Here is a 12,346-nt window from a genome sequence, read left to right on the forward strand (position 1 = left end):
ATTTTCACTCCTTTTTCAACTTATAGTTGTGTATTTATGGACTAAATAATAACTCTATTCCTTTTCCCAATCCAAGTCAGCTTAATAAAGAAAAATAAAAATGAAAATATTAAAAAGGTAACTTAAAATATGTTACATATATAATCTATGTATATCCTTATTAATTAAATAAAATATATACATTAGATTATTTATTAATACTAAAGTTATCATAATATTAAAAGGTAACTTAAAACATGTTACGTATATAATCTATCTATATCCTCATTAAATAAATAAAATATATACATCAGATTATTTATTAATACTAAAGTTACTATAATATTAATAAATTACTTTCCTTTTTATATATATGTATATACATATATATCTATATATATACACATAGAACTATCCTTGGGTAATTATCCATACCCATCCAACCTCCTATCCAAGTAGTCCATGGGACCCAATTAGTTAGCCCATTACCACCAATCATAACCATAAAATAAAATAAAATAAAACATTTAATCATTTAATTTACAATTAATTACAATTAATCAAATACATCATTTAAGCACACAATCTAATTAAACAAATAATACAAATAATACCTAAATAAGTAGCCAATTAATCAAATAATACTTAATTCAATTAAACACATAAACAATTAGTCAAATAATCAATCAAACAATTAAAAAAATACAATAAAAATAAATAAATAAATACCGAGACTATCATTTTAAAATTAGAGGTATTACATTCTTCCCCCCTAACAAAAGGAATTCTGTCCTCGGAATTCGCCCTTACTTCCTTCCATTATTCTTCCATTATGCTTGGAAACTGTGAGCGAAAAACATCCTCCTATTCCCAAGTAGACGCAACCTCACTATAAGGGCTCCACTTAACTCCAATATACCAAGTGGTAGACAGGGTTCCTATATTTAAAAAAACACAATAATCGTACGATGCGTAGGTTGTATCAAATAACAACGTAATCCTCCCATGTCGACAAGGGAATGATCTACATACCTCCAAGTGCCATAGAATATACGCACAAACTCCTATGCACCCAACGCTAATAATTTGGTAACGCTAATTCAGAGGCGACTGCCTCAATTGCGAAACACAATCTTCTAAAAGTCAATGTAATAAGTAAAATTTACCTTTCTCCAAAAATCGCCTTCTTCCTACATAGAAAACAGAACGAGCAAACTACTCTCTGATAGGAAAACTCTAGTATACGAGTTCAACTATTTACAACATCTTACTGTTGCCTCCCAACCGCGCGTAGTTCAATACAAAGGGAAGTATCTCTTTCCGACATATTTTAAATGAAGTTAAAGTCTGATTGTACAACCCATACTTCCATTTCCAACCAACAAATGAGAGGTATGCATTGTGAAAGATACAAAACCTCCAAAGCTGTCACACTAACCTCCTTGTGCCAACAATATCACAGATAAAATTTTGACAAATGAAGTAAACACTTTCAACTGTCCATGAAAATCTAGGATATACACCTCAAACATATCCTTTATGGTCTAATTTAATCTCTCGTTAATTTCTCCGTCTATAGATATGAAGTAGAGCTGCTACTCCAAAATCTTCATAAAGCTCCTTCGAAATAGCACTTTGCATCCACTAATATGGACATCCACATGTTATAACACCACTATCACTGAACTATAGAACTACTATGAAGTTCTAAAATAAGCATCACTCAAATTTATGTCCTTAAGCGATCTTTCTCAATCCACCACTTAGATTCCATATGGAAAATTGAAATTCCAAATCAATGTCGATCCTTCCCATCGACCGTCACTCCTATTTAATTCAACTTCCATATTTGTTATAGGAAGTGGCTAAAGATTCCTACGATATCCGATGATCAACTTTCCACCTTTGTAGCAGGTTTTACACTTAGGGCAATTGTATATGTATCCTTATCTGTATCTGTTCACCAAAATCGACATTTGATGTCATGATGTACCTTCTAACCATTTGATCACACCAAGAAAAATTATAAATTTTCTAGCTCAGTCGCCCGACCGTCATATCATTATTTACAGAAACTACGAAATCCTTCTCGAGCACCTTAAACTCCATCTGAGTAAGGTAACACCGTCTCCAAGGTCAGCTCCAATATTCAAAGTTGACCTTCTCAACTACCGTAGTAATAACAAGTGTTATTATTACACCTGCTATAAATGCATCTAATAACTCAACAACTAACCGAAAGATTTAAATATTCTATCATTTCTTGAGAGCATCCATTTACAGCATTGCTTCCACCAGACGGAACTTGATATAAAGTGTGAATCACCACTGTAATCCATCTAAACCGTCTCATGATCCATTCTATTCGTATGAACTAAAGTCCTACCAGTTCGAAATAGACAAGAATCAAGTTGACCTAATGTATCAGTCAACCAATATCCCATCCAGAATCCTGACCCTTGTGTAAAATTAGAATTCCGGCAACTAAATCTGTAAAATGCTCTCTCATTTCCACTTTAGTATAGGAAATGGCTGCAAAGGATCTAGTGATCTTTGATGGTCCATCTCTATTATCTAATAAATATTAGAAGAACTAAAAGTTGTGAAACTCAGTCCGTGCATCCTCCATCCAATTTGTCTATAGAAAGTACCGTTAATCCAGTACCACCAGCTTTTGTCTGTACCCAACATTTAAATTGGAGCGTCTTCAAAAGCGAATTCTGTAACTAAATCTATCCACCACTGATCCGTGATAAATTTGCCGATATTGAAAATCAATCAGTAATTCCATTTATCAATAGTCAACTATGACTTTAATTCAACAAAAGTCAACAAACTACAACCTTTCCATGCATACCATGCACCTCATCTTTATAAAGGTGTTTGGTCTCACCATCTTGTCTTTGACACACCATGCTTCTTTAAAACAAGTTAATGACAATCCGACTTCTTTGTCTAAATTCAAAAGAATATGAAATCCTTCCATCCTCTACATAAGTTATCAATTTCCTAGCAACAACTAATTGTTGCAAATTGTGATCTAAAAAAAAAAAAAAAATTCCATATTATTTATGCAAATGAATAAGACTTAGTTTCATCCACTATATGCAACACCGGCAACTCCTCCTAATGACACGCCCTCACGAATAAAATTCTTGATTAAGAATAGACTGATGAATATTTATTCAGTCTACTATCCTCAATCGGTGTCATTCTAACAAGTACCTAAACCCGTACTAAATCCTCTTTTCGACTTAGCAACAACTTTCAGAATTTTTCAAGAAGATGTTCAGCAAATCTGGCACCTCAGATAAATCATCGTGGTGTTACAGTGATCATTATTTACCATTACGTCACGTATACCGAAACATTAACAATTACCAATATCATGGCGTTGTATATGATACGAATCTATACCTAACGTAAAGTATATCAAACAAATCGTTCTAGATTGTTTGACTCGTAATCATAGTTTAATTATCCCATCCCAAAACACACCATAATGACATATGCCCAGGTCCAATAGATTGGCTAGATTTATGTGTATCTACCAAATCCTACGACCATATGCTCACAAATCTAGCGTAAATAGCGCTATTAGTCCATGTTATTAAAACAATAGTTAGCTGATCACATACTTGTGTCCCCAACTAAACCACATACCATTAACCAGAATAATCAACGAAAATAAAACACGTATGACAAACACACTAGCATAAAATATACTCCTACTTAGGACATCGTTCTTTCTAGAAAAGAAAGTCTCCTTTGAAATCAACCTTACTAGATTGTTTCAAAATTTCCTTTTATAGTTTCGTAAATAATCATTCAACCTCAGAACATATCCTTTAAAACATCACTTAAAAGCACAAATGTTAATACCAAGGGCTTAACCCTCATCCTCCTTATATGCGGAATGTAAACTGTCTTACTTAACTTTATAAATCGAATTAGAACGTTACAACATAATACCAATGCCTTTTTGTATGTGATTTAAAAAATTATGTATTTCGTTCTAATAAGAACACATCTGATCCCCAAACTCCTGAACAATGCTTCTTATATACCTCTTTTAGAGATGATAAGAAAGATTTAATTATTTGTAGATTGATCAACCCCAATTCTACTAATAACATTCGCTATACTACTAGCAATTTAGATCACCTCGTGCAATACAAAACAATAAAGGAGAATTTAGTACCCTCTCTATTGGATACACATAAATCTCCTCCATTAGGATCCTCTTCGGCTCCTACTCCTTGCTTGTCTCCTTTTTGAGATCAACTGAAGTCGTGTTGGTCCCGATATGCGGTGACCTATAACGTACACCTAAATCCTTCCTTGGCTTATACTTTTAAAGTAACGCTAAACGAACCTAAACCGTCAATCCTTAACTTTGCCTTCTGGCAACGAAATCGATAACATACTCCTCTACTCCTTTGGGTCTTTATTGCTTTCGCCTTGAACCCATCCTTTTTCTAGTGCCAACCATTCTATGACTACAGAATATAATTGACATCAGTTCTTCCTAACAAACCGTAAATAAAGTACAAGGAATCCTAATATGGGTTTTAAGTTTTAAGAGACGCAACGCGGAAGTCACATAACGAAAGACACTCCTAAGGACACTTGAACCTGGAGTGCTCTGATACCAACTGTGATACCCCCGAATTTCTGAATGCGGGTTGGCCAGGCCCACGCCCGAATACCCGAGGATATCAAAACAAATTGATAATAAACGAACACAGAGTACAAAAGAATAAAGAAGAATAAATAAAATGCTAACAAGAAACTAAAATGATAATCTAATAATAAACCTCATAATATATTTCCATTAATTAATAAACTCTTCTGATACAACTGATCCTCCAAAAAATAACTCGGAAATCCATACTGTGTGGACCCCTAGAAAATCCAAACTAAACAAATTACAGTAATCTAAAACAGGAAACTGAATCATAAAGGAACTCCTATGTAGCATCGGAAGAATGAAGTAGACTGATCCCCGCTCAGCACAAACAACCTCTACTCGTGACGAACACCTGAAAAATAATGGTGGGTCAGGCCCACAAACAAGTTCTACTCTACTACAGTCCAAACAGAGATCCGATACACGTATACGTCCTAGTCAATCCAACAGTAACTAGTTGTCTGTATATATACATATACACACTAAAGGAACCTCACTAGACTATATGGTTGTCTCAACCTGAATAGTAGGCAACATGCAAAATGCACATATAGTGGGCAGAGTACCTAGACCTACCAGGGTACACAACTACACTATATCTAGCTACACATCCTTGACGATATACGTGCCCTAACCATTGATCCTGAGACTCAAGTTCATATCATGGCACCATACTTATATATATATAATCCAGTAACCATCCTATCCAGTATAAATTAATCCTCCATAAGTCATTCAACTTGTTCAGCTGATCTGACTTGAATATAAGTAGGACTTAACATTTAAGTTAATCCATTCCCTTATATAATAAATTAATCCTCCATAAGTCATTCAACTTGTTCAGCTGACCTGACTTAAATATAAGTACGACTTAACATTTTAGTTAATCCATTCCCTTATATAAAATAGGTAGGACTTAACTGATAAGTTAATCCATCCCTAGAATGCCACCGTCCCATACCGGTGCATTAAACCACACAATCCAACAATTGATGTAACAATTAAGGAAATACATCAAACATTCCATAAATAACTATGATAAATCTGATATCAAGTTATCACATAATAGGAATTACTTATTATTTCTTTAAACTTCCTATATCATATGTCCTACATAAACTAAATCTTATACATGATGATATTTTATTATACCGTTAAATAAGGATTCTCTATATCCAATTCATCCTACACATTTAATCTCAATTACTAAAATATTTTAAAAGATTAAATCCATTCGTTTGTTAAAGCATTCAAATAGCAAGCATCATTATGATTGAGTCTATTTAAATTTATTAAAACCCAAACCTAGTCCCTATTTAATGTTCAGGAATCCTAGGCATGTTTCTATGTTCCATCATTCTACATATATGAAAAATACATAATTTAAACATGTAAAAATTCACATAAGAAATCAAATCAAAATCATGCATTTTATCAATTCATAACACAAGAACAGATATAAACCAATTTCATAAAACCTATGTTCTAACCCAATTAAACATGCATAATTATTTAATTTTATGTGTTTAATAAATTCTGGAATTTCCTAGGCATGTACAGAAACACGAATCAAAGGGAAAGAGATAGAAGAAGAACTTGCCTTAAACTTTCGGATTGAAAGTTAAACTTCTTCTTCCTTAATCTTCTCTTTAAAGGGTTTTCTCCTCATTCCTTCCTCTTTCTCCTTCCCTCTCTAACTCTCTCTCTCTAGAATATTTACGTGATATATTTTCACTCCTTTTTCAACTTATAGTTGTGTATTTATAGACTAAATAATAACCCTATTCCTTTTCCCAATCCAAGTCAACTTAATAAAGAAAAATAAAAATGAAAATATTAAAAAGGTAACTTAAAATATGTTACGTATATAATCTATGTATATCCTTATTAATTAAATAAAATATATACATTAGATTATTTATTAATACTAAAGTTATCATAATATTAAAAGGTAACTTAAAATATGTTACGTATATAATCTATCTATATCCTCATTAAATAAATAAAATATATACATCAGATTATTTATTTATACTAAAGTTATCATAATATTAAAAAGGTAACTTAAAACATGTTACGTATCCTTATTATATAAACATATAAAATATACATATCAGATTATTTATTAATACTAAAGTTACTATAATATTAATAAATTACTTTCCTTTTTATATATATGTATATACATATATATCTATATATATACATATAGAACTATCCTTGGGTAATTATCTATACCCATCCAACCTCCTATCCAAGTAGTCAATGTGACCCAATTAGTTAGCCCATTACCACTAATCATAACCATAAAATAAAATAAAATAAAACATTTAATCATTTAATTTACAATTAATTACAATTAATCAAATACATCATTTAAGCACACAATCTAATTAAACAAATAATACAAATAACACCTAAATAAGTAGCCAATTAATCAAATAACACTTAATTCAATTAAACACATAAACAATTAGTCAAATAATCAATTAAATAATTAAAAAAATATAATAAAAATAAATAAATAAATACCGAGACTATCATTTTAAAATTAGGGGTATTACACTAAGCGAGCTAAACGCGACGGACTAATTTGTCATCACATGCAGCATGAAATCTAGATAAATAATTTGACAGGACCATTATTTTCACCTTCTTATTAGTTGTTATTTTCTATATCACAATTTTTGACTAATTTAGTTTTTGTTCATTCTACTAAGGTAATTGTAACGACCCTAGCTGATGCCAAAATTTAAAAAAAAATTCGGCATGACCTCCCCTAAAAAGGGGACTACAACCACCTGCTCAAATAAAAAAAAAAACGCAATGGCCCTTCCTGGCCTTTACCTTCAACCTGTCCCAACACATAATAAAATTAATATACTCCAACATCCCATCCATCCGTTCATTATACCTTAACGTGGCTCATCTCAAAGTGGAACATCTACATATCGTTTAATCCAAATTATCATAATTACAGTCCCAAAATATAGTTACAATAATAAGAGTTTCACGAATCTCTATACCAAATATAATAAACTAAGATTTTACAAAAATATGGGACTTAATACAAAAATAGCAAAAAGAAGTCTTCTAATTCAAATTAGGCCTGTGGTGGAAAGTCATCCGCTACTTTTTTCCCGTTTCCTGAAAAAAAATAATAAAGTGAGCATAAAGCTCAGTAGGTATCACTTAAGACACGCATCTTGTGTCCTTGTGAATCTATACAAAGAATAGATGAATAGGAATGGGGATCATACAGTGTCGAGATAATACAACATTTCAACCAAACTCAAGTGCAAATAATGCAATGCCATGGAATGCAAATGCTTGCCGATGTCACTCCCCATTTTCATAATCCAAAACATCATTTCCAAACTGTTAATACAGCCCGCCCTTTGGTAGCCCCCCCGCGACACGAGAGGAGGATTGGCTAGTGTCCCTAACCCTTGGTAACCCCTCGGCGTCATTATGGGGCCCAGCTAGCTCAACCACGCTAGGGCGACTCCCTAGTCCCCTCTAGGCTATATTAACCTCCGGCCCGTTGGTAACCCCGCAGCGACCGGGTTTCGCATAAAACCATTTCATCAAAAACACTTCCCTGAAATTCCCCATATTTATTTCAAGAACAATTTCTCCCATTTCATGCAAACCCAATGGTATGTACATGTATATATATCCCATGCTTTCAATACTATGACATTTAGAATTTTACACCACATAATTAAGCATACATCATATTTAACATCTCTAAATGAATTATCAACACATTAAACACGACAAGACAACACAAAATTTTACACCACAAAATTAAGCATACATCATATTCAACATCTCCAAATGAATTATCAAAACATTAAACACAACAAGACAACCTCTAAGCATGTTTTTCTACTCATATTCATAATCATGAATTTTCCTAAACATTATTTATATAATCATTGAAACAATTAACTTCCAAATTAAACATGCTTGTCACAACAAGAGAGATATAATTTACAATAGAGCAAGAAAACATGGATTAAGAGCCCCTACCTCTAAATTGAACAAAACCCTTGAAATTGGGTCCTTAAATTCGAGCTCCCAAAGAGGACCAAAAGCTGGAATTTCTGGTACTAGCACGTAGAGCTCGTCGTTTTGCCTCAAACGGCACCTAAATCCGCCAAGAATTGAGAGAGAAATCAAGGATTGAAGTTGAAAAAGAAAAAAGAAAAGAAAAAAAAACAAAAGTAGCGAGAAAGAGATTTAGCTACCCGAGAGAGAAAGCAAATTGGAATTAAATGGGTCTGTAATGACCCTTATAACTCAGGTGGGCCCCACAGTTGCAAAGTCAAAAACTTTACATTCTCCCCAACTTTAAAAAAGATTTCGCCCCCGAAATCAAGACATACCTGGATAAGAGAACAACTCTGGATACTTGGAGTGAACCTCCTGTTCGAGCTGCCAAGTAGCCTCCTCGACTCCGTGGTGTCTCCAAATTCACCATGGGTATCGTCTTGTTCCTCAACACCTTCTGTTGTGTGTCAAGGATCTGAATTGGTCCTTCCTCGTTGGAAACATCCTCATCAATGTCTACATCAACCCAACTCAAAATGTGAGATGGATATGGCTCGTACTTCCGTAACATCGATACATGGAAAACATTGTGGACCCTATCCAACTGTGGTGGCAAAGCAAGTTTGTAGGCAACCTCTCCTACACGGTCCAAAATCTCAAATGGTCCAATGAATCGTGGAGACAACTTGCCACTTTTCCCGAATCTCATCAATCCCTTCCGTGGAGAAACCCGAAGAAAAACGTGGTCTCCCACCTCAAAGGATAACGACCGTCTCCGCTTATCCATATAACTCTTCTGTCGACTCTGAGCTGTAAGTAACCTTTATCTTATCAACTTAATCTTCTCAGTAGTCTCGAGTACAATGTCAGGTCCTAATGCGGCTGTCTCGCCTACCTCAGTCCAACAAATAGGAGACCTACAAGGTCTACCATACAATGCCTCAAATGGAGCCATCTGAATGCTTGCTTGATAACTGTTGTTGTAGGCAAATTCAATAAGTGGAAGGTGATCCTCCCAACTACCACCCAAGTCAAGCACACATGCCCGAAGCATATCCTCCAAAATCTGGATAGTACGCTCCGACTGACCGTCAGTCTGTGGATGGAATGCCGTACTCAGGTGCAACATTGAGCCAAACGCTGCTTGAAGTCCTTCCCAAAACTTCGAAGTGAACTTAGCATCCCTATCTGAAACAATGGTTACTGGAACTCCATGCAACCTTACAATCTCCTTCACATAAAGAACACCAAGCTTCTCTGCATCATCTGTTGCCTTAATATGCAAAAAGTGAGCCGTCTTGGTCAATCTGTCAATGATGACCCATACGGACTCATTGCCCCTTCGTGACCTTGGAAGACCTGTCACAAAATCCATAGCAATATGCTCCCATTTCCATTACGCTACAGGTAATGGTTGCAACAAACCGGCTGGTCTCTGATGCTCGGCCTTCACCTGCTGACAGGTAAGGCATCTAGCCACAAACTGTGTAACATCTTTTTTCATCCCGTTCCACCAATACTGACGTCTCAAATTGTGATACATCTTGGTACCACCTGGATGAACTGCAAAGCGGGAAGTGTGAAACTCCCGTAAGACATCCTCACGACAAACAGTAGGAACCACCAACAAACCCCTGAACCGTAGACCCCCATTTGTATACAAAGCCCAATCTTTCACTGTCTCACCACTGGAGATCAAAGCGTGAATGGCATCTAAATCTGGGTCCTGTCTCTGTGACTCAATCACTCCTACAACAAGAGTAGACTAAGCCATAAAACTAAACAAAAATGCCGGCTCGCTGTCAACATTGTCATCAAAACAATACAATCCCATCTCTGCCAAATCCTTAAGCATCTTTCACTTCCAAATAGCCAGACAGGCCATAGTTCCACGAGATTTTCGGCTTAAGGCATCTGCTACCACATTTGCCTTACCCGGATGATACTACAAGTCAAAATTATAATCTTCCAAGAATTCAACCCATCTTCTCTGTCTATTGTTTAAGTCCTTTTGGGAGAAAATGTACTTGAGACTTTTATGATCCGAGTACACCTCGAATCTCTCACCATATAAGTAGTGTCTCCAACATTTCAAAGCAAACACAACTGCCGCCAACTCCAAATCATGAGTAGGGTAATTGTACTCGTGAGTCTTCAACTGTCGAGACCCATAAGCCACTACTCTACCATCCTGCATCAACACACACCCTAAACCATCACGTGAAACATCACAATAGATCACATAACCCAAGCCACGCTCAGGTATCACCAACACTGGAGCCGTAGTCAATCTTGTCTTCAATTCCTGGAAAGATGACTCACAGGCTTCATTCCATGCAAACTTAATCCCTTTCCGGGTTAAACGGGTCATAGACGCTGCCAAACGGGAGAAATCTTTCACAAATCTCCGGTAGTAACCCGCTAGACCAAGAAAACTACGGATCTCAAACACATTCTTGGGTTGCTCCCAATTCAAAACAGCTTCAATCTTTGATGGATCAACTGACACTCCGCCTTCTGAAACAACATGTCCCAAAAACTTCACCTCTTGTAGCCAAAACTCACATTTCTCATATTTGGCATACAACCGGTGCTCCCGCAAAATCTGTAAAACAATACTTAAATAGATCTCGTGTTCCTCCCGGGATCGTGAATACACAAGAATGTCATCCACGAAAACTACCACAAACTGGTCCAAGTAATCCTGAAAGATGCGGTTCATTAAGTCCATGAATGCCGCTGGAGCATTAGTCAAGCCAAAAAGGCATAACAAGGAACTCATAGTGTCCATACCGTGTACGGAATGCTGTCTTCGGGATATCCTCATCCCTAACCCGCAACTGATAATAGCCAGACCTCAAGTCAATCTTGGAGAAACAACTGGCTCCCCTCAGCTGATCAAATAAATCATCTATCATTGGCAAAGGATACTTGTTCTTGATGGTGGCGCGATTCAACTTCCGATAATCGATGCACAACCTCAAAGAACCGTCTTTCTTCTTAACAAACAAGACCGGTGGGCCCCATGGTGACACACTCGGTCGGATGAAACCTTTTATCCTCAAATCATCAAGCTGTCTTTTTAATTCCTCCAATTTAACTGGTGCCATACGATACGGTGCCATAGAAATCGGCGCGGTACCTGACATTAACTCAATAGAGAACTCCACTTCTTGGTGTGGAGGCAACTCTGTCAAATCCTCCGGAAATACATCCAGAAAATCACGAACAACTGCAGGATAATATTCTTCCACAACATCATCCTCTTCGGCTATAAGGGTAGCCAAAAAGTAATCACCACGACTCCGTCCACGAATTCCATAAAACGATGAAATGTGGGAATCACTCCGATCTCCCACGAAAAAGAAACAGTCTCCCTCGGGAGTACAAACTATAACCCTTCCTCTGAAACAGTTGATCGTGGCATGAAAGGAAGCTAACCAATCCATCCCGAGAATGACATCAAAGCTAGTCATTTCTAGGAGGATAAGGTCAAACACAAAAGTCCGCCCGACTATCACAATGGAACAGTCCCTCACGACTCGGCTCAAAGACACTGAAACTCTAACTGGCGTATCAACACACAACGCCCGATCCATAAAACTGACCTCTAACCCCGAT

This window comes from Cornus florida, unplaced genomic scaffold (genome assembly GCF_030987335.1).
Source record: "Cornus florida cultivar Cherokee Brave unplaced genomic scaffold, ASM3098733v1 CherokeeBrave_3.0.0_Hap2_Chr04, whole genome shotgun sequence".
Lineage (NCBI taxonomy): Eukaryota > Viridiplantae > Streptophyta > Magnoliopsida > Cornales > Cornaceae > Cornus > Cornus florida.